The 19,885-nt window shown below is 41.6% G+C and overlaps 1 protein-coding gene across 5 annotated transcripts in view; it reads left to right on the top strand.

Moving 5' to 3' along the window:
* Positions 1-19,885, top strand: part of mmel1 (membrane metallo-endopeptidase-like 1) — a 144,321-nt gene that overhangs the window by 37,416 nt on the left and 87,020 nt on the right. The gene's annotated exons all lie outside the window — the stretch shown is intronic.

The raw sequence follows: 19,885 nt of genomic DNA, 5'->3' as shown, positions 1-19,885 counted from the left end.
AACAAGTCTGGCCATTCTCCCCTAACCTCTTTCATTAATAAAACATTTTTTTTTTGCCCACAGAACTGACGCTCACTGCATTTTTTTTTTTGGTTTGTTTTCTTTTTCACACCATTCTCTGCAAATTCTAGAGCAAGGGTTTCCAAACTTTTTTTAATGCCATGGGCTTCTACCATTAACTAAGGTGTCCATCGAGCCCAGCTTGAGAACCTCTGCTCTGGAGACTGTTGTGCATGAAAATTCCAGATCAGCAGTTTCTGAGATACTCTAACCACCCCATCTGGCACCAACAATCATTCCATGGTCAAAGTCACTTAGGTCACATTTTCTCTCCATTCTGATGTTTGCCACATAACTGACTGAGTAGGTATTTACCTTAATGAGCAGGTGTACAGGTGTACCTAATAAAGTGACCACAGAGTGTAAGTGTAAATTGTGCCTGCTTGTGATTTGAACAGTATTGATCTGAGCTGTGCGGAGTCCCTCATTAGCAGCTGTTCCTTATCTTATAGTATTCCCAAATCTCATTTATCTCAGTTGCAGCTCCACTCTAGAGACAGAAGTGCAAATGTGAGCTTGACATTTCATTCCATGACTGAAGGATATTGTACTGTGAAAGCTATTAATTGTGAGGCTTTATCTGCTCTTTTGAGAGGGTGTTTAAAATCCCGTGGTGTTATTTCTGAAGATTAGGCTTCAGCATAATGTTCATTCCTGAATTAATATTACTTTTTGTGGTTGAAGTTTGTGCTATGCAAACTGTTATGTGATTCTTGTATTAAATGCGTCTCTTCACCTCATAATTGACCTTCTAATATCTTGCACTTCATCGTTTGCATGCATTGCTCATTTTGGTAGCTTCGAAACTTAATTCTGCATTGTTATTGTTTTATTCCACCTCAGTGCACTGTGCAATGATTTGATCTGTATGAACAGGTGCACATGGCAATAATAAAGCAAGACCAAAACCAGTTATAGCAGTAGATATATTCAGGAGTACCACAACAGTGACTGCCTTACTTTTGAAAGATAACCATGTGAACAAGTGATACACAAAAGGCTGGAGGAACTCAGCAGGTCAGACAACATCTATGGAGGGAAATGGACAGTTGACTTTTCAGATCAAGTCCTGATGAAAGGTCCCAACCCCAAATGTCAACTGTCCATATCTATCCATAGGTGCTGCCTGACCCACTGAGTTCTAACAGCCTTTTTGTGTTTCACCCCAACTGCTGCACCTGCAGTCTCATGTGTCTCCATGTGAGCAAGTTACTGGGATACCTGTGGAAATTAGGTAACTATAAACCATTTTCAAACAAGATGAGTTGGGGGTGGGGAAGGAAAATGAACTTATCCATGAGTTTTGACTATGCACAGTTAGCATTAACATCAAGGTGATTTTTAGGATCAATATATCTCAATCCAGGGTATACTGGAGCTTTAGGTCATAGTCCCTTTGTCGGAAATAGTCAAGGTCATTTGGTTGGGGCAGTTAGAAAGAGAATTTGCTGAAAAGTTAAGAAATAAGATGTATTTGGGTGTATATGTATGTGTGTGTGTATATATATATATATATATATATATGTGTGTGTGTGTGTGTGTATATATATATATATGAGAGAGAGAGAGAGAGCGAGAGAGAGATCTATATATATATATATATATGAGTTTAATAGGTTCTTGATTAGTAAGGGCATCAAAGGTTATGGGAGAAGGCAGGGGAATGGAATTGAGAGGGGTAATAATTCAGCCATGATTAAATGGAGGAGAAAACTCAATTTGCTGATGGATTGATCCTGTTCCAATGTCTTATGGTCTTAAGAGCAGTTAAGTGATTGCAGAAGCAATATAGGAATGTAAGACCAGCTCATCAGCTCAGGCTACGCTAATAGAGAGAGGAAAACTGAGCCACTATCACAGATGGATAACAGAAGAGAAATGGCCACTGGTGATACAAACAATGAAAGCAAATGACCTGAAATTGTAGAATTTGATACCGAGCTTGGAATGTTGCTACTTGCCTGGACCAGATGAAAAGTTATACCTCGATCTTGCACTGGGCCTTACTACAACCATACTTCATCCTCCAGACTTAATATTGAATTCCATAACTGGAGGTAATATTCTTTCCCTGTCTGTTTCACAACTGGCCATTTCTTCTGTAAATCATCCATCAGTGAAATTGACTCAGTTTTTGTCTCTCCCATTACCACAGCTTGAGCTATTAGTCATGTTGCACAGTCCTGAATTTCACAGATGTAAATGTACCGTACCTTTGTAATTTCTCTCCTTAACTGCCCTCATTTCATAAATGTAGTTTATTTTCTACCCAACTGCTTGCATTAACCAATCAACCTGATGGCCTCTACAACTCATCTTCACATAATCCTGCCTTCAGCTTATTAGAAATACTGTATTTATTTTGATCTATCCATCCCTATAACTTAAAACTTCCTCCATAACTTAAAACTAACTGTTTTTCTCTTGTTCCCTAAATTAATGAAGTCTTCAACTAGAAACAGCAACAGTATATTTCTATAACTGTTGCTTGTCATGCTGGGTGTTTCTAGCAGAGTCTGTTTTTGTTTCAGATTTCAGGCATCTGCAGATTTTTTAAAAATTCCTTGGTGCAAAATACATTTGTTGTGCATTTATTAGAAATGAATGAACTCTTGTTGTCAGTGTGGATGGTCAGTTGTGGGTCACACTGATGGTAAGAGGTAGTCTTGCCACCCATGTCTCAAACCTTGTTCGTAGAATTATAGTCAGGTACAAACTTATGGGGCTAACAATTATCTCCCTTCTTTGAAATTTAACTATCATGTTGAAACCTTCCATTTTCACTCATAAGATCCACAAAAGTGCCAGCAGTACAAGTAATCTCTGCCACTTTACACCCTATAAAAATAGTACTCTAAGCCATTTCTTGCTATGTTATTAGTCTTCCATTTTCAGTTGACTCAAGTTCTCTGTTCACAAAGAAAGAGCCCATTCACACATTTTATCTCTGCTCATAAAGTTGGAATTTATTTTTACATTAAGCAAGTATAAATAATTCTGGCACTTCTGATGATTGATAGTCGCCTTAGTGTGAACTCATTGTACGTGTCAGTTGTACTGTTTGGTGTGCTAGTGCAGTGTTGGGCCAAACCAATGAGATTGATGGCACACGTCACTAAAATGATGATCATGAAGATGTCATTGTGAATTAGAGTGCTGTCATTGGTGATGGTGCCTATTTTGGTCAAAATGTTAAATATTGAGCCAGTGGTATTCTTAGAAAGCTATAAGAATTGGAATTGGGACTACCAGCTAGTGCACATCTCTTAATCAGTCTGCCTAAATTCATAGAGTCATGGGGAAACATAGAAACATAGAAAATAGGCGCAGGAGTAGGCCATTCGGCCCTTCGAGCCTGCACCGCCATTTATTATGATCATGGCTGATTATCCAACTCAGAACCCCGCCCCAGCCTTCCCTCCATACCCCCTGATCCCCGTAGCCACAAGGGCCATATCTAACTCCCTCTTAAATATAGCCAATGAACTGGCCTCAACTGTTTCCTGTGGCAGAGAATTCCACAGATTCACCAATCTCTGTGTGAAGAAGTTTTTCCTAATCTCGGTCCTAAAACGCTTCCCCTTTATCCTCAAACTGTGACCCCTCGTTCTGGACTTCCCCAACATCGGGAACAATCTTCCTGCATCTAGCCTGTCCAATCCCTTTAGGATTTTATACGTTTCAATCAGATCCCCCCTCAATCTTCTAAATTCCAACGAGTACAAGCCCAGTTCATCCAGTCTTTCTTCATATGAAAGTCCTGCCATCCCAGGAATCAATCTGGTGAACCTTCTTTGTACTCCCTCTATGGCAAGGATGTCTTTCCTCAGATTAGGGGACCAAAACTGCACACAATACTCCAGGTGTGGTCTCACCAAGGCCTTGTACAACTGCAGTCATACCTCCCTGCTCCTGTACTCGAATCCTCTCGCTATAAATGCCAGCATACCATTCGCCTTTTTCACCGCCTGCTGTACCTGCATGCCCACTTTCAATGACTGGTGTATAATGACACCCAGGTCTCGTTGCACCTCCCCTTTTCCTAATCAGCCACCATTCAGATAATAATCTGTTTTCCTATTTTTGCCACCAAAGTGGATAACTTCACATTTATCCACATTAAATTGCATCTGCCATGAATTTGCCCACTCACCCAACCTATCCAAGTCACCCTGCATCCTCTTAGCATCCTCCTCACAGCTAACACTGCCACCCAGCTTCGTGTCATCCGCAAACTTGGAGATGCTGCATTTAATTCCCTCATCCAAGTCATTAATATATATTGTAAACAACTGGGGTCCCAGCACTGAGCCTTGCGGTACCCCACTAGTCACCGCCTGCCATTCTGAAAAGGTCCCGTTTATTCCCACTCTTTGCTTCCTGTCTGCTAACCAATTCTCCATCCACATCAATACCTTACCCCCAATACTGTGTGCTTTAAGTTTGCACACTAATCTCCTGTGTGGGACCTTGTCAAAAGCCTTTTGAAAATCCAAATATACCACATCCACTGGTTCTCCCCTATCCACTCCACTAGTTACATCCTCAAAAAATTCTGAGATTCGTCAGACATGATTTTCCTTTCACAAATCCATGCTGACTTTGTCCGATGATTTCACCGCTTTCCAAATGTGCTGTTATCACATCTTTGATAATTGACTCCAGCAGTTTCCCCACCACCAATGTTAGGCTAACCGGTCTATAATTCCCCGGTTTCTCTCTCCCTCCTTTTTAAAAAAGTGGGGTTACATTAGCCACCCTCCAGAAGGAACTAGTCCAGAATCTAACGAGTTTTGAAAAATTATCACTAATGCATCCACTATTTCTTGGGCTACTTCCTTAAGCACTCTAGGATGCAGATCATCTGGCCCTGGGGATTTATCTGCCTTCAATCCCTTCAATTTACCTAACACCACTTCCCTACTAACATGTATTTTGCTCAGTTCCTCCATCTCACTGGACCCTCTGTCCCCTACTATTTCTGGAAGATTGGTTCTGTCTTCACTAAGGAGGACATAAATAATGTAATTATTCAGTTGGTCTGCCATGTCCTTGCTCCCCGTAATCAATTCACCTGTTTCTGTCTGTAGGGGACCTACATTTGTCTTTACCAGTCTTTTCCTTTTTACATATCTATAAAAGCTTTTACAGTCAGTTTTTATGTTCCCTGCCAGTTTTCTCTCATAATCTTTTTTCCCCTTCCTAATTAAGCCCTTTGTCCTCCTCTGCTGAACTCTGAATTTCTCCCAGTCCTCAGGTGAGCCACTTTCTCTGGCTAATTTGTATGCTTCTTCTTTGGAATTGATACTATCCCTAATTTCTCTTGTCAGCCACGGGTGCACTACCTTCCTTGATTTATTCTTTTGCCAAACTGGGATGAACAATTGTTGTAGTTCATCCATGCAACCTTTAAATGCTTGCCATTGCATATCCACCATCAATCCTTTAAGTGTCATTTGCCAGTCTATCTTAGCTAATTCACGTCTCATACCTTCAAAGTTACCCCTCTTTAAGTTCAGAACCTTTGTTTCTGAATTAACTATGTCACTCTCCATCTTAATGAAGAATTCCACCATATTATGGTCACTCTTACCCAAAGGGGCCTCTCACGACAAGATTGCTAATTAACCCGTCCTCATTGCTCAAAACCCAGTCCAGAATAGCCTGCTCTCTAGTTGGTTCCTCGACATGTTGGTTCAAAAAACCATCCCGCATACATTCCAAGAAATCCTCTTCCTCAGCACCTTTACCAATTTGGTTCACCCAATCTACATGTAGATTGAAGTCACCCATTATAACTGCTGTTCCTTTATTGCACACATTTCTAATTTTCTGTTTAATACCATCTCCGACCTCACTACTACTGTTAGGTGGCCTGTACACAACTCCCACCAGCGTCTTCTGCCCCTTAGTGTTACGCAGCTCTACCCATATCGATTCCACATCTTCCCGGCTTATGTCCTTCCTTTCTATTGCGTTAATCTCTTCTTTAACCAGCAACGCCACCCCACCTCCCCTTCCTTCATGTCTATCCCTCCTGAATATTGAATATCCCTGAACGTTGAGCTCCCATCCCTGGTCACCCTGGAGCCATGTCTCTGTGATCCCAACTATATCATAATCATTAATAACAATCTGCACTTTCAATTCATCCACCTTATTACGAATGCTCCTTGCATTGACACACAAAGCCTTCAGGTGCTCTTTTACAACTCTCATAGCCCTTATACAATTATGTTGAAAAGTGGCCCTTTTTAATGCTTGCCCTGGATTTGTCGGCCTGCCACTTTTACTTTTCTCCTTTGTACTTTTTGCTTCTACGCTCACTTTACACCCCTCTGTCTCTCTGCACTGGTTCCCATCCCCCTGTTGTGAACTAACCTCCTCACGCCTAGCCTCTTTAATTTGATTCCCACCCCCCAACCATTTAGTTTAAAGTCACCTCAGTAGCCCTCGCTAATCTCCCTGCCAGGATATTGGTCCCCCTAGGATTCAAGTGTAACCCGCCCTTTTTGTACAGGTCATGCCTGCGCCAAAAGAGGTCCCAATGATCCAAAAACTTGAATCCCTGCCCCCTGCTCCAATCCCTCAGCCACGCATTTATCCTCCACCACATCGCATTCCTACTCTCACTGTCGCGTGGCACAGGCAGTAATCCCGAGATTACTACCTTTGCGGTCCTTTTTCTCAACTCCCTTCCTAGCTCCCTATATTCTCCTTTCAGGACCTCATCCCTTTTCCTACCTATGTCATTGGTGCCTATATGTACCACGACCTCTGGCTCCTCACCCTCCCACTTCAGGATATCTTGAACACGATCAGAAATATCCCGGACCCTGGCACCAGGGAGGCAAACTACCATCCGGGTCTCTGGACTGCGTCCACAGAATCGCCTATCTGACCCCCTTACTATCGAGTCCCCTATCACAACTGCCCTCCTCTTCCTTGCCCTACCCGAGCTAGCAGTACAGCACAGACACAAACTCTTCGGGTATTCATCTCTGATAGCATTCATCTTGTGTTAAATGTTATTATTGGTCACGATGCTAATGATAACAGCACTACAATGACTACAGGAAGGTTTATGTTCCTCAGAGTTCCACTTATGACTATATATTCTGGATCATAATTTCTAAGTGTTGTGTGTGACAATATGTACTGTGTTTTTCAACTTGGCCCCAAAATAACAATGTTTTGTTTAACTATATACATGTGTATGGTCGAATAGGGTCAGAGTCATAGAAAAGTACAGCGCAGCAACAGGCCCATCGGCCCATCTAGTCCATGCTGAAACCATTTAAACGGCCTATGTTCCACCACTCTCCTCAGTGCCCTACCATTCACTTTGTAAGACCTTCCCTGGTTGGTCCTACCAAAGTGCAACATCTCATACTTGTCTGCTTTCAATTTCATCTGCCAATTTTCTGCCCGTTTTTCCAACTGATCCAGGTCGCTCTGCAAGCCACGATAGCCTTCCTCACTGTCCACTACACCCCAATCTTGGTGTCATCCATAAATAGGCTGATCCAATTAACCACATTATCATCCAGATCATTGATATAGATGACAAGCAACAACAGAACCAGCACTGATCACTGCAGTTCTCCACTAGTCCGACGCCTCTAGTCAGAGAAGCAACCATCAACTGCCACTCTCTGGCTTCTTCCACAAAGCCAACGTCTAATCCAATTTACTACCTCATCTTAAATGCCGAGCAACTGAGCCTTCTTCACCAACCTTCCTCGAGGGACCTTGTCAAATACCTTGCTAAAGTTCATGTGGATAACATCCACTGCATTGCCTTCATCCATTTTCCTGATAATTTCCTTGAAAAACTCTATAAGACTGTTTAAACATGACCTACCACACACGAAGCCATGCTGACTATCCTTAATCAGTAAATGTCTATTCAAGTACTTGTATATTCAGTCCCTTAGAATACCTTCCAATAGCTTTCACACTACCGATGTCAGACTCACTGGCCTATAATTTCCCGGTTTATGGTTAGAACCTTTCTTAAACAGCAGAACGATATTGGCTATCCTCCTATTCTGTGGTGCCTCTCCTGTCATTAGGAATAAGTTTAATGTTTCTGCTAGAGCCCCGGCAATTTGCCACCCACCCCCAACCGTAGGATTGGCGGGAACAGCCTGTCAGGCCCTCGGGATTTATCCAGCTTGATTTACCTCAAGACAGCAAATACCTCCTCCTCTGTAATGTCTATAGGGTCTTGTATTTCTTATATACTCCATAAGCACCTCATTTGTTCCTACCTGCTTATACCTGTTATGCACCTCCTTTTGTTTCTAAACCAGGATCTCAATAGCTCTTGAAAAATACTCTCAAAATTTGTACTCTCAAAATGTCACTTTTTAAGGCCTCCCACTTACCAACTACACTTTTGCCAGAAAACAGCCTGTCCCAATCCACCTACCAGATCATATCTGATACCATCAAAATTGGCCTTGTTTAGAATCTCAACCCGCGGACCAGACCTATATTTTTGCACAAACAACAGGAATTCTGCAGATGCTGGAAATTCAAGCAACATACATCAAAGTTGCTGGTGAACGCAGCAGGCCAAGCAGCATCTATAGGAAGAGGCGCAGTCGACGTTTCAGGCCGAGACCCTTCGTCAGGAACCTGACGAAGGGTCTCGGCCTGAAACGTCGACTGCGCCTCTTCCTATATTTTTGCACATTTATTTTGGAACCAAAGGCATTGTGATCATTCTGTCACCTGGCCTGTCTCATTTCCTGATAGCAGATCAAGAACCACACACCTTCTCGTTCGGACTTCTACATATTGATTAAGGAAACTTCCTTGAACATATTTGACAAACTCTATCCCAGGACATATACTGAAGTACTGGGAGAGAGAGATTTTAGTGGATCACTTAAAAATTGAGGCTCACATAAACAAACACTGTCTTTGGAAAATATTGCCTTGTGTCCAATAGCCCTTTAGAGATTTTCATGGTTTGCATTAAACAATTAAAAAGCCTTGGGGTAAACCCTGCTTCTTAGCTGTTCCATTATTTTCTCTGCAGATAAGAATCCATTCTCAAGCAGGCCATGAGAAAATCCCATAGGTTTGCAGTATAATCTGCTTTTGAATGGTAATTCCTCGTATCTATATTCTTAAGAGCCAACTGTTGCCACAATAAATTCAGAAGATAGGCGGTTCTCTGTTTAATGTTTCATAAAGTGGCTTCCAAACATCTGGTTGACATTTCCAGTCAGTAGAATAGATCTTCAATATTCATCGTGTGTAGAGATCAGGATTAGGGTTCTTTTCAGGATCTATATCTCTGAGCTATAATACAGTATATATTTTTTAACTTGCTCCTTAAAGGAGTATGCAATTACTTCAGGACTGTTTTCAGAAGTATTGGAATATATGTGGGTTTTTTTGCTGTGTCAGAGGGGTCTGCATAATGAGAACTTCCAAAGTTTAAAATAAATTTATTATCAAAGTGTGTTTGTGTTACCATATTCTACCTTGAGATTTATTTTCTTGCAGGCATTCACAATAAAACAACAAAATACATAAGAATCATTGAAAAACTAAACACAAACGTAGACTGACAAACAACCAACAACAAGAAGAGAAACTACACAAAAGAGAAAAAGTATAAGTAAATAAATAGATAATACCGCAAACTTGAGTTATAGAGTCCTCCAAAGTGAGTCCATAGACTGTGGAATTAGTTCAGACTAGATTTGAGTGAAGTTATATACACTGGTTCAGGAGCCTGATGGTTGAAGGGTAATAACTGTTCCTGAGCCCAGAGGTCTGGGACCCAAGGCTCCTGAAGAGCAGTGAGAAGAGAGCGTGATCTTTGACCACATCAGTTTCTGCTTTTGGGATCAAAGGTGAGAATAACACGGAGTTTGATCTGTTTTTGTTAAGATAGATAGGCTTTTTCCATTGAGAGTGGGGGAGATTCAAACAAGAGGACATGAGTTGAGAGTTAAAGGGCAAAAGTTGAGGGGTAACATGAGGGGGAACAACTTTACTCAGAGAGTAGTAGCTGTGTGGAATGAGCTTCCAGCAGAAGTGGTTGGGGCAGGTTCGATGTTGTCGTTTAAAGTTAAATTAGATAGATATATGGACAGGAAAGGAATGGAGGGTTATGGGCTGAGTGCAGGTCGGTGGGACTAGGCGAGAGTAAGAGATCAGCACAGACTAGAAGAGCCGAGATGGCCTGTTTCCGTGCTGTAATTGTTGTACGGTTATATATATGGTTATAAGGGGATCTGGGCAAATGGATCAAAGTTTGGTAAATAGGGATAGTCTCATTCAATGGTGAAACAGAGTCATGGGACTAAATGCCCCTGCTTCTTACCTGTCATCTTGGATTTTGCCTGGAAGCTACATGCCAGAGGAACCATAAGTGAAGATGGTGCTAGCTGTTGAAAAATGCATGTGCATGTCCAAGCTCCCATTGATGAAAGTGACCACAGGAACGAAGTATTGGGCAGCTTCCAATCTCCATGACAATGGCTCCTAAATAAGATAGATTCAGCACAACTGCTTCATTGTGTTCTTTCTAATTAATAGAGCTAAAGTTACTATAATTTTTTAAAATGATCGCAGTGTTACAAGTATTCCAAGTGCATTGATTGTTGATGTGAGTGGTGATCAGCACGACCTATTTGAGGCAGGGTTTTTACACAAAGTCTCAACAATTCCTTTCCTCCAACAGATGCTGAGTTCCTCCAGCAGATTGTTTGATGCGTCTTTTTGAGGAACACTAATATCGTTTTCTTCCTCCTGTGTATACACTTCTGCCTCATTTCTGTGAAATGCAGTGAGAATGTACATCTTGGTGGCACAGTAGCGTAGTGGTTGGCACAATACATTGCAGTACAGGTGACCTGGGTTCAATTCCCACCGCTGCCTGTAAGGAGTTTGTGTGTTCTCTCTGTCACTGTGTGGGTTTCCTCCGGGTGCTCTGGTTTCCTCCCCCAGTCCAAAGATGTATCAATGGGTAGGTTAATTGGTTATTACTCTGCAGTACATACTCGCTTAACTTTCTCTGATGCTTCATTCTCCAAAACTTCAAAACACCATTACTTAAAATTTCACACTTCTCTAATAGATTTGGGGGTGGCATAGTAAGGTAGCAGTTTAGTGTAACACTATTACATCACAAGCAACCTGGTTTCATTTCTGATGCTTTCTCTGTACGATCTCTCCATTACCGTGTGGGTTTCCTCCGGGTGCTCCAGTTTCCTCCTACGTTCAAAAGTTAGTAGCTTAGTTAATCACATGGGTGTAATTGGGTCGTGTGGCTCATTGGGCCAGAAGGGCCTGTTGCCATGCTGTATCGCCCGGTAGCACTCACATCTACAGTGATGAAATGCTTGGAGAGGTTGGTCATGACTAGATTGAACTCCTGCCTCAGCAAGGACCTGGACCCATTGCAAGTTGCCTATCATCACAATAGGTTAATGGCAAATGCAGTCTCAATGGCTCTTCACACGGCCTTAGACCACCTGGACAGCATAAACACCTATGCCAGGATGCTGTTTATTGACTATAGCTCAATATTTAATACCATCATTCCCACAATCCTGATTGAGAAGTTACAGAACCTAGGCCTCTGTACCTCCCTCTGCAATTGGATCCTCGACTTCCTAACCAGAAGACCACAATCTGTGCAGATTGGTGATAACATCTCCTCCTCGCTGATGATCAACACTTTTGCACCTTGAGTGTGTGCTTAGCCCACTGCTCTACTCTCTCTATATCCATGACTGTGTGGCTAGGCATAGCTCAAATACCAGCTATAAATTTGCTGATGATACAACCATTGTTGGTAGAATCTTAGATGGAGATGAGAGAGCGTACAGGAGTTAGATATGCCAACTAGTGGAGTGGTGCTGCAGCAACAACCTGGCACTCAACATCAGTAAGATGAAATAGCTGATTGTGGACTTCAGGGAGGGTAAGACGAAGGAACAAATACCAATCCTCGTAGAGGGATCAGAAGTGGAGAGTTTCAAGTTCCTGGGTGTCAAGATCTCTGAGGGCCTAAACCGGTCCCAACACATTGATGCAGTTATAAAGAAGGCAAGACAGCAACTATACTTCATTAGGAGTTGAAGAGATTTGGCGTGTCAACAAATACACTCAAAAACTTCTATAGATGTACCGTGGAGAGCATTCTGACAGGCCGCATCACTGTTTGGTATGGGGGGTGGGGGCAACTGCACAGGACCGAAAGAAGCTGCAGAGGGTTGTAAATTTAGTCAGCTCCATCTTGGGTACTAGCCTACAAAGCACCCAGGACATCTTCAAGGAGCAGTGTCTCAGAAAGGCAGCATCCAATGTTAAGGACCTCCAGCACCCTTTTCTCATTGTTACCGTCAGGTAGGAGGTACAGAAGCCTGAAGGCACACACTCAGCAATTCAGGAACAGCTTCTTCTCCTCTGCCATCCGATTCCTAAATGGACATTGAACCCGTGAACACTACCTCACTTTTTAAATATATATTATTTCTATTTTTTTGCACGATTTTTAATCTATTCAATATATGTAATTGATTTACTTACTTGTTTATTTATTTATTTTCTTCTCTCTTCTATATTATGTATTGCATTGAACTGCTGCTGCTAAGTTTACAAATTTCATGACATAGGCCGGTGATAATAAACCTGATCCTGATTGTGATTCTGATTCTGATCTCTAAATATTTAACATAAAAGAAATATTGCAACTGTGAGAATAATAGAGATGGACAGTGCAGAAGTGAACTGGGAAAGTAGAAGACAGCTTGAGGAAGAAGACCAGGGAAATAAGTGAGAAGGGTAATAGAATGATACAGCTGTATGAACTGGGAGATGAGGGAAGAGCAGAGCCTAGAAATTCAACCCTTTACACTATCCTTTATGGTGCTGTGCTTTTGAAAATCACTTTTAGCCACAGTCATATGCTATAACCATTTCTGTGTTGTATTTTTTGTGTCATTTTGGAGACTCTGCAGGGTACCTCCCAGCATGCATCACCATTTTGTCCATTACAGAGCTGCTAGAATAGTCAATGTTTATACGGACCTAGAAATCTAACGGATCTAGAAATCTAACGATCTAGAAATTAACCGATCCGTTAATTTTGAGTCAAATAGTAACATTTCCTTTGGGGTGAGATGGAGTGTAAAATAAGAGAAAAGGTATAATTTAGACTATTCCATTAATAGCTGTCCTTCAAATATTATAGCTAACCCATAGTCACTTGCATCAGATGTTTTAACACACTAATGAACTTTTCACGGCTCTTTTCCATGTAAATCACAGAAGCTTTATATCATAAGTACACAAAATGCATTACACTGCTTCTGAAATACAGCTGGGCTCATTTAAAGTGACAATAAGTTACTTGCTTTGTGTTTCTCGATCTACTAATGATGTAATTGTCCCTTGCTAAGCACAGGTCAATTAAATGCCAGTTTCCCTGATTACATTTTTAATACTTGACTATGGTAATTATTTTATATTACAAATACTAAATGCTGGAGATATTCAACAGGCTGGCCAGCATCCGTGGATATAGAAATAGTTCACATTTTCGGATGATGATCTTTTATGAAAATATTTTGAATTATTTGGGATATTTTATTGTACATTAGAAATGACCCTTATCACTCTCTGTTTCAAAGTTCAAAGTGAATTTATTGTCAAAGTACATATATGTCACCATAAACAACGCGGAGATTCTTTTTCTAGCGGGCATACACAATAAGCCCATAATAGAATAATAAGCGCAATAGAATTACTGAGAGATCGCATTAACTTATGCATTAAACTAGTGTGCAAAAGACAACAAGCTGTGCAAACACAAAAACGAAGATATAATAATAATAAATAAATAAATAGGCAATAAATATCTAGAACATGAGATGATCATATGGTCTGGAAATATTTCAGTGACGGGGCAAGTGAAGTTATGTCCTTTGGCTCAAGAGCCTGATGGTTAAGAGGTAGTAACTGTTCCTGAACCTGGTAGTGTGAGTCCTGAGGCTCCTCTAGCTTCTTTCTGATGGCAGCAGTGTGAAGAGAGCATGCCCTGGGTGGTGGGGGTCCCTGATGGTGGATGCTGCTTTCCTGTGACAACGCTCCATGTAGATATGCTCAGTGGTGGGGAGGGCTTTACCCCTGATGGACTGGGCTATATCCACTACTTTTTGTAGGATTTTCCATTCAAGGGCATTGGTGTTTCCCTACCAGGCTGTGATGCAGCCAGTCAATATACTCTCCACCACCCATCTATAGAAGTTTGTCAAAGTTTTAGATGTCATGCGAATCTTCAAAAGCATGCAAATAAGACAGAAATGTTCTTCTATGAGATTGTGACAGGTGAAAAAAGGCAACTTAATCATCAGACTCTTTTAATATTACAGCTTTATCCTTTGTAATATTTTATTATATTAATAGTGCTTAACATATGCAATATATTTGTTGATGTTGACGTACTCATATAACCACTGTTGCACATCCTTGAAATGAATATTAAGTAAGTGTGATTAATTATGTCAGGGTTGATCAGCGTTTTAGCCCAGCATAGATTGTAGAACGTTACAGCACAGTGCAGGCACTTTGGTCCACCATGTTGTGTCAATGTTCTAACCTACTCTAAGATCAATCCAACCCTTCCCTCCCGCATAACCCTCCATTTTTCTCTCATCCATGTGTCTGCTTAAGAGTTTCTTAAATGCCCCTAATGTATCTACCTCTACCACCACCCTTGCAGGCCGTTCCACGCACCCACTACTCTCTCTGTAAACAACTTACCTCTGACATCTCCTCCTCTTCCCCCTATATTCTTTCCTCCAATTATCTCCAAAATTATGCCCTCTCATTTTAGCCATTTCTACCCCGGGGGAAAGCCTCTGCTACCCATTCGATCTACGCTTCTTATCATCTTGTACACCTCTACCAAGTTACCTCTCATTCTCCTTCACTCCCAAGAGAAAAGCTTTAGCTCACTCAACCTATCCTCATATGATATGCTCTCTAATCCAGGCAGCATCCTGGTAAATCTCCTTTCTAAAACTTCCACATTCTTCCTATAATGAGGAGGCCAGCACACAATATTCCAAGTGTGATCTAACCAATGTTCCCTCTAATTTGTAATGACCAGTGTGCACAAAAATCTTGTGCTGTGCCAATTTCTGCCCAGTGACAGCATGCATGCACTGAGCAATTACTTCGATAAAAACAATATAAGCCAGCTCTAAAATTTGTAGACAAATCATCACAAGCTCCACGTTGTCAACAACTCCCACATCAGAAAACAGAAAAGGAAATGTGATTGTGTACAATCGTGAATAATACTTAACATGCCATCAAGGTAGAGGGTGGCAAACTTTCCTGCGCAGTTTAAATTCCTTCATGCGCTATTAGGAGAAGGTGTGTGCGCATGCGCACATGAACTGCTTAGAGAGAACATTGGGTCTAACCAGTACACCCTTCTGAACAATTACTTCCTATGAAGCTCATCTCTCAATCAGAGAGCCAAAGGAGAGTTTATTTTTGAGGAAGACTGTACGGATGGCATTGCGCTGTGTATTGTGTGTGCAGATGAAATATGTGTGAGCAAATGAGTTCATTGAGATTTTACATGAAAGTACAGGAGCAACTTCCTAGCTGGTTGGTTGAAATGTAGGGGAAGCATGCAAGTAAGTGGGTGAATGATAAAGATAAAGACTAGCTTTCTTTGTCACATTTATTTTGAAGCATACAGTGAAATGCGTTATTTGCATCAATTCAAATCAGTGAGGTTTGTGCTGGGGTAGACGGCAAGTGTTGCGATTTTTCTGGTCCCAGCGTAATATGCACAAAATTTACTAACCCTAACACCAACCGTAGGTCTTTGGAACATGGAGGACCTCGAAGAAACACACTTGGTCACAGGGAGAACTTACAAACAGCGGCAGCAGTCGACCCCCAATTGGGGATCATTGGCACTGTAAATCAATTGCACTAACAGCCCCCCATGGTGAGCACAAAACTGTTAGACCTAGGGGCTTCCCTTAAAATCTTACTGTAAATGGGGATAATTGCACAGTAATTAGCATTCATAGTTACTGCACAAAATCTGAAGCTAAACAGATGCTCAGGGCATCTGCGAGGTTTGTTGAAAATGATTTTGTTATGGATATTGTTTGTACTTGCTTTGTTGGGATATTCTGACAAAACTGTGTATTCAGATTGTGAGTTAATCACGTACACTCGGCGGGCATGCTATTTGGTACCCCCTGTACTTAATCAAGTGGCCACTAAGTGTTTGTTCATGGTCTTCAGCTGTAGCTCATCCATTTAGAGGGTTGTCATGTTCAGAGATGCTCTTCTGCACTCCACTGTTGTAATATATAATTATTTGAGTAACTGTTGTCTCCCTGTTAGCTTGAACTAGCCTGGCCATTCTCATTTGACCTCTCGGTAACAAGGCATTTTTCCCACAGAACTGCTGCCCACTGGATGTTCTTTTTTTGTTTATTGTACCACTCTCTGCAGAGACTGCTGTGTGTGAAAATCCCCGGAGTTAAGACTTAGAAGCAGAATTAGGCCATTCAGCCCATCGATTCCACTCCATCACTTCATCATAGCTGATCCCAGATCCCATTCAACCCCATACAACTGGCTTCTCACCATGTTCCTTGATGCCCCACCCAATCAGGAATCTATCAACTCCCGCTTTAAATATACCCACGGACTTGGCCTCCACCGCAGTCTGTGGCAGAGTGTTCCACAAATTCAGCACTCTTTGGCTAAAAAAAAAATTCCTCCTTCTGTTCTAAAAGGTCACCCCTCAATTTTGAGGATATGACCTCTAGTTCTGGATACCCCCACCAGAGGGAACATTCTCTGCACCTCCACCTTATCTAGTCCTTTCAACATTCAGTAGGTTACATGAGATCCCTGTGCTTTTCTCTAAATTCCAGTGAGTACAGGCCCAAAGCTGTCAAACGCTCCTCATATGTCAACCCCTTCATTTCCAGAATCATCCGCATGAACCTCTTCTGGACTCTCTCCAATGACAACACATCTTTTCTGAGATAAGGGGCCCAAAATTATGGACAATACTCCAAGTACAGCCTGCTTAGTGTCTTATAAAGGCTCAGCATTATTTTCTTGCTTTTATTATCTATTCCCCTTGAAATAAATGCCAACGTTGCATTTGCCTTCTTTACCACAGACTCATTGTGTGAATTAACCTTCTGGGAGTCTTGCACGAGGACTCCTAAGTCCCTCTGAACCTCTGATGTTTGATTTTTCTCCCCATTTAGATAATAGTCTGCACTATTGCTCCTTTTACCAAAATGCACTATCATACATTTCCCAACACTGTATTCCATCTGCCACCTTTTTGCCCATTCTTCCAATTTGTCTAAGTCCTTCTGCAATCGCATTGCTTCCTCAGCACTACCTGCCTTTCCACCTATTCACAGGCAGCCAACCAGAAAAGGCCCCTTTTATCCCCACTCACTGCTTCCTGCCTGTCAGCCATTCCCCTATCCATGCCAGTATATTTCCTGTAACACCATCGGATTCTATCTTGTTAAGCAGCCTCGTGTGAGGCACCTTATCAAATGCCTTCTGAAGATCTTAAGTAATTGACATCCACTGCCTCTCCTTTGTCCACCCTGCTTGTTACTTCCTCCACGAATTCTAACAGATTTGTCAGGCAAGATTTCCCCTCACAGAAACCATGCTGACTTTGACTTATTTTATTTTTAGTCTCCAAGTCCTTAATAATGGATTCCAACACTTTCTCATCCACTGAAGTTAGACTAACTGGCCTATAATTTCCTGTTTTTTGTCTTCCTCCCTTCTTAAAGAGTGGAGTGACATTTTCAGTTTTCCAGTCCTCTAGGACCATGCTAGAATCAAGTGATTTTTGAAAGATCATGGCCAATGCATCCATTATCTCTTCAGCAACCTCTTTCAGGACTCTGGATGCAGTCCATCTGGTCCAGGTGACTTATCTTCTTAAGACCTTTCAGTTTGCCTCGCACTTTTTCTTTTGTAGTAGCAACGACACTCACTCCTGCTCCCTGACACTCATGGACCACTGGCATATAGCTAGTGTCATACAGTGAAGACTGAAGTAAAGTACTCATGAAGTTCATCTGCTGCTTCTTTGTCCCCCATTACTACCTCACCAGCATCATTTTCCAGTAGTCCAATGTCAACTCTCACCTCCCTTTTACTCTTTATATAACTGGAAAAAGCTTTAGTAATCCTACTTTTTATTATCGGCTAGTTTGCACTCATATTTCATCTGTTCCCATCTTATAGCTTTTTAAGTTGCCTTTTATTGTATTTTAAAAGCTTCCCAATCATCTAACTTCCCACTCACTTTTGCTACCTTTTGCTCTTTCCTTGGCTTTTATGCAGTCCTTAACTTACCTTGTCAGCCATGGTTGCCTAGCCCTGCCATTTGAGAGCTTCTTCCGTGGGACTTATCTATCCTTCCTTGTGAACTATTCGCAGAAACTTCAGCCACCTCTGTTCTGCCATCACCCCACCAGTATCCCCATCCAATCCATCTGGACAAGCTCGTTTCTTGTGCCTCTGTAATTCCCTTTACTCCATTGTGATACTGGCACATGTGATTTATGCTTCTCCCTCTGTTGAGCAGTTTCTGAGATATTCAAATCTCCCCGTCTGGCACCAATAATCATTGCACAATCAAAGTCACTTAGATCACATTTCTTCCCCATTCTGATGTTTGGTCTGAAGAACAATTGACCATGTCTGCGTGCTTTTATGCATTGAGTTGCTGCCACATGATTGGCTAATTAGATATTTACATTAACAAGCTGGTGTACCTAATAAAGTGGCCACTGAGTGAATAATTGCCGAGGAAGTTACCTTATGAAAATACCCTGAAACATAAAACTTTGAAATATGAGGAGAAAAACAAGATACTGACCTTGATCAGATTAGGAAAAATGAGAAAAAATTGTGTTTCATGTTGTTGGGATGGGGAGGGGGAGTAGAGAGAATGGAGGGGATATCTGAGATACGGTGCAGACCAAAGATGTCAAGATATTCATTGCTTTAAATGGCAACAGTTAAATACAGAAAAAAATAGATGAAGTATCAGTACCGTCACATGAGAAGAAAATGTGCCTGTTACACGAAGTAGTCGAACTCAGATCTGAGGTAAATGAAGCCGTACAGCACAAAATCAGACCCTTCAATGATCCTAGGACTGAGGACTGCAGCACAGTGAATACGAAGTGAGATATCTTCCTCAAGCTTACACTGATCATCATTGGAACAGTGTCTGAAGCCAACAACAAATCAAACCAAATCAAATTGAAGTACATTTAACATCAAGGAATGTATAAAGTATACACCCTTGAGACTTGTCTACTTACAGGCAGCCATAAAGCAAGAAATCCAAAAGAAAAGTCAGAGAGGATGTGGATGAGGAATTAAAAATACAAGCAGCACTCCTCCTCATTACCTCATTACCCCACCCTCCCCTCCCCTTTCATTCTGTTGAGGAGAAAAAGCATCTGGACAGAAAAAAATAACCAGCCTCTTTACAGTACAATCTTACATTCAGCAGTAGCCTGGTTTAGAGGGTATGTGCCATCATGAGAGGCTGGAGAAACTTAGGTGGTTTTCTTTGCAGCAGCAGAGGCTGAGGGAAGATCTGATAAAGGTTTATAAGATTATGAGAGGCAGAGCTAGAGTAGACAGGGAGTATCTTTTCCCCTGGATAGAAATGTCTAATTGCAGAGGGCATGCACCAAAGGTGAGAGGGGGGTTTGGTCAAAGGAGATGTGAGGGGTAAGTTTTTTAC

Source organism: Mobula hypostoma, chromosome 25 (genome assembly GCF_963921235.1).
Source record: "Mobula hypostoma chromosome 25, sMobHyp1.1, whole genome shotgun sequence".
NCBI lineage: Eukaryota > Metazoa > Chordata > Chondrichthyes > Myliobatiformes > Myliobatidae > Mobula > Mobula hypostoma.
This window is presented reverse-complemented; position numbering and strand designations above follow the sequence as displayed.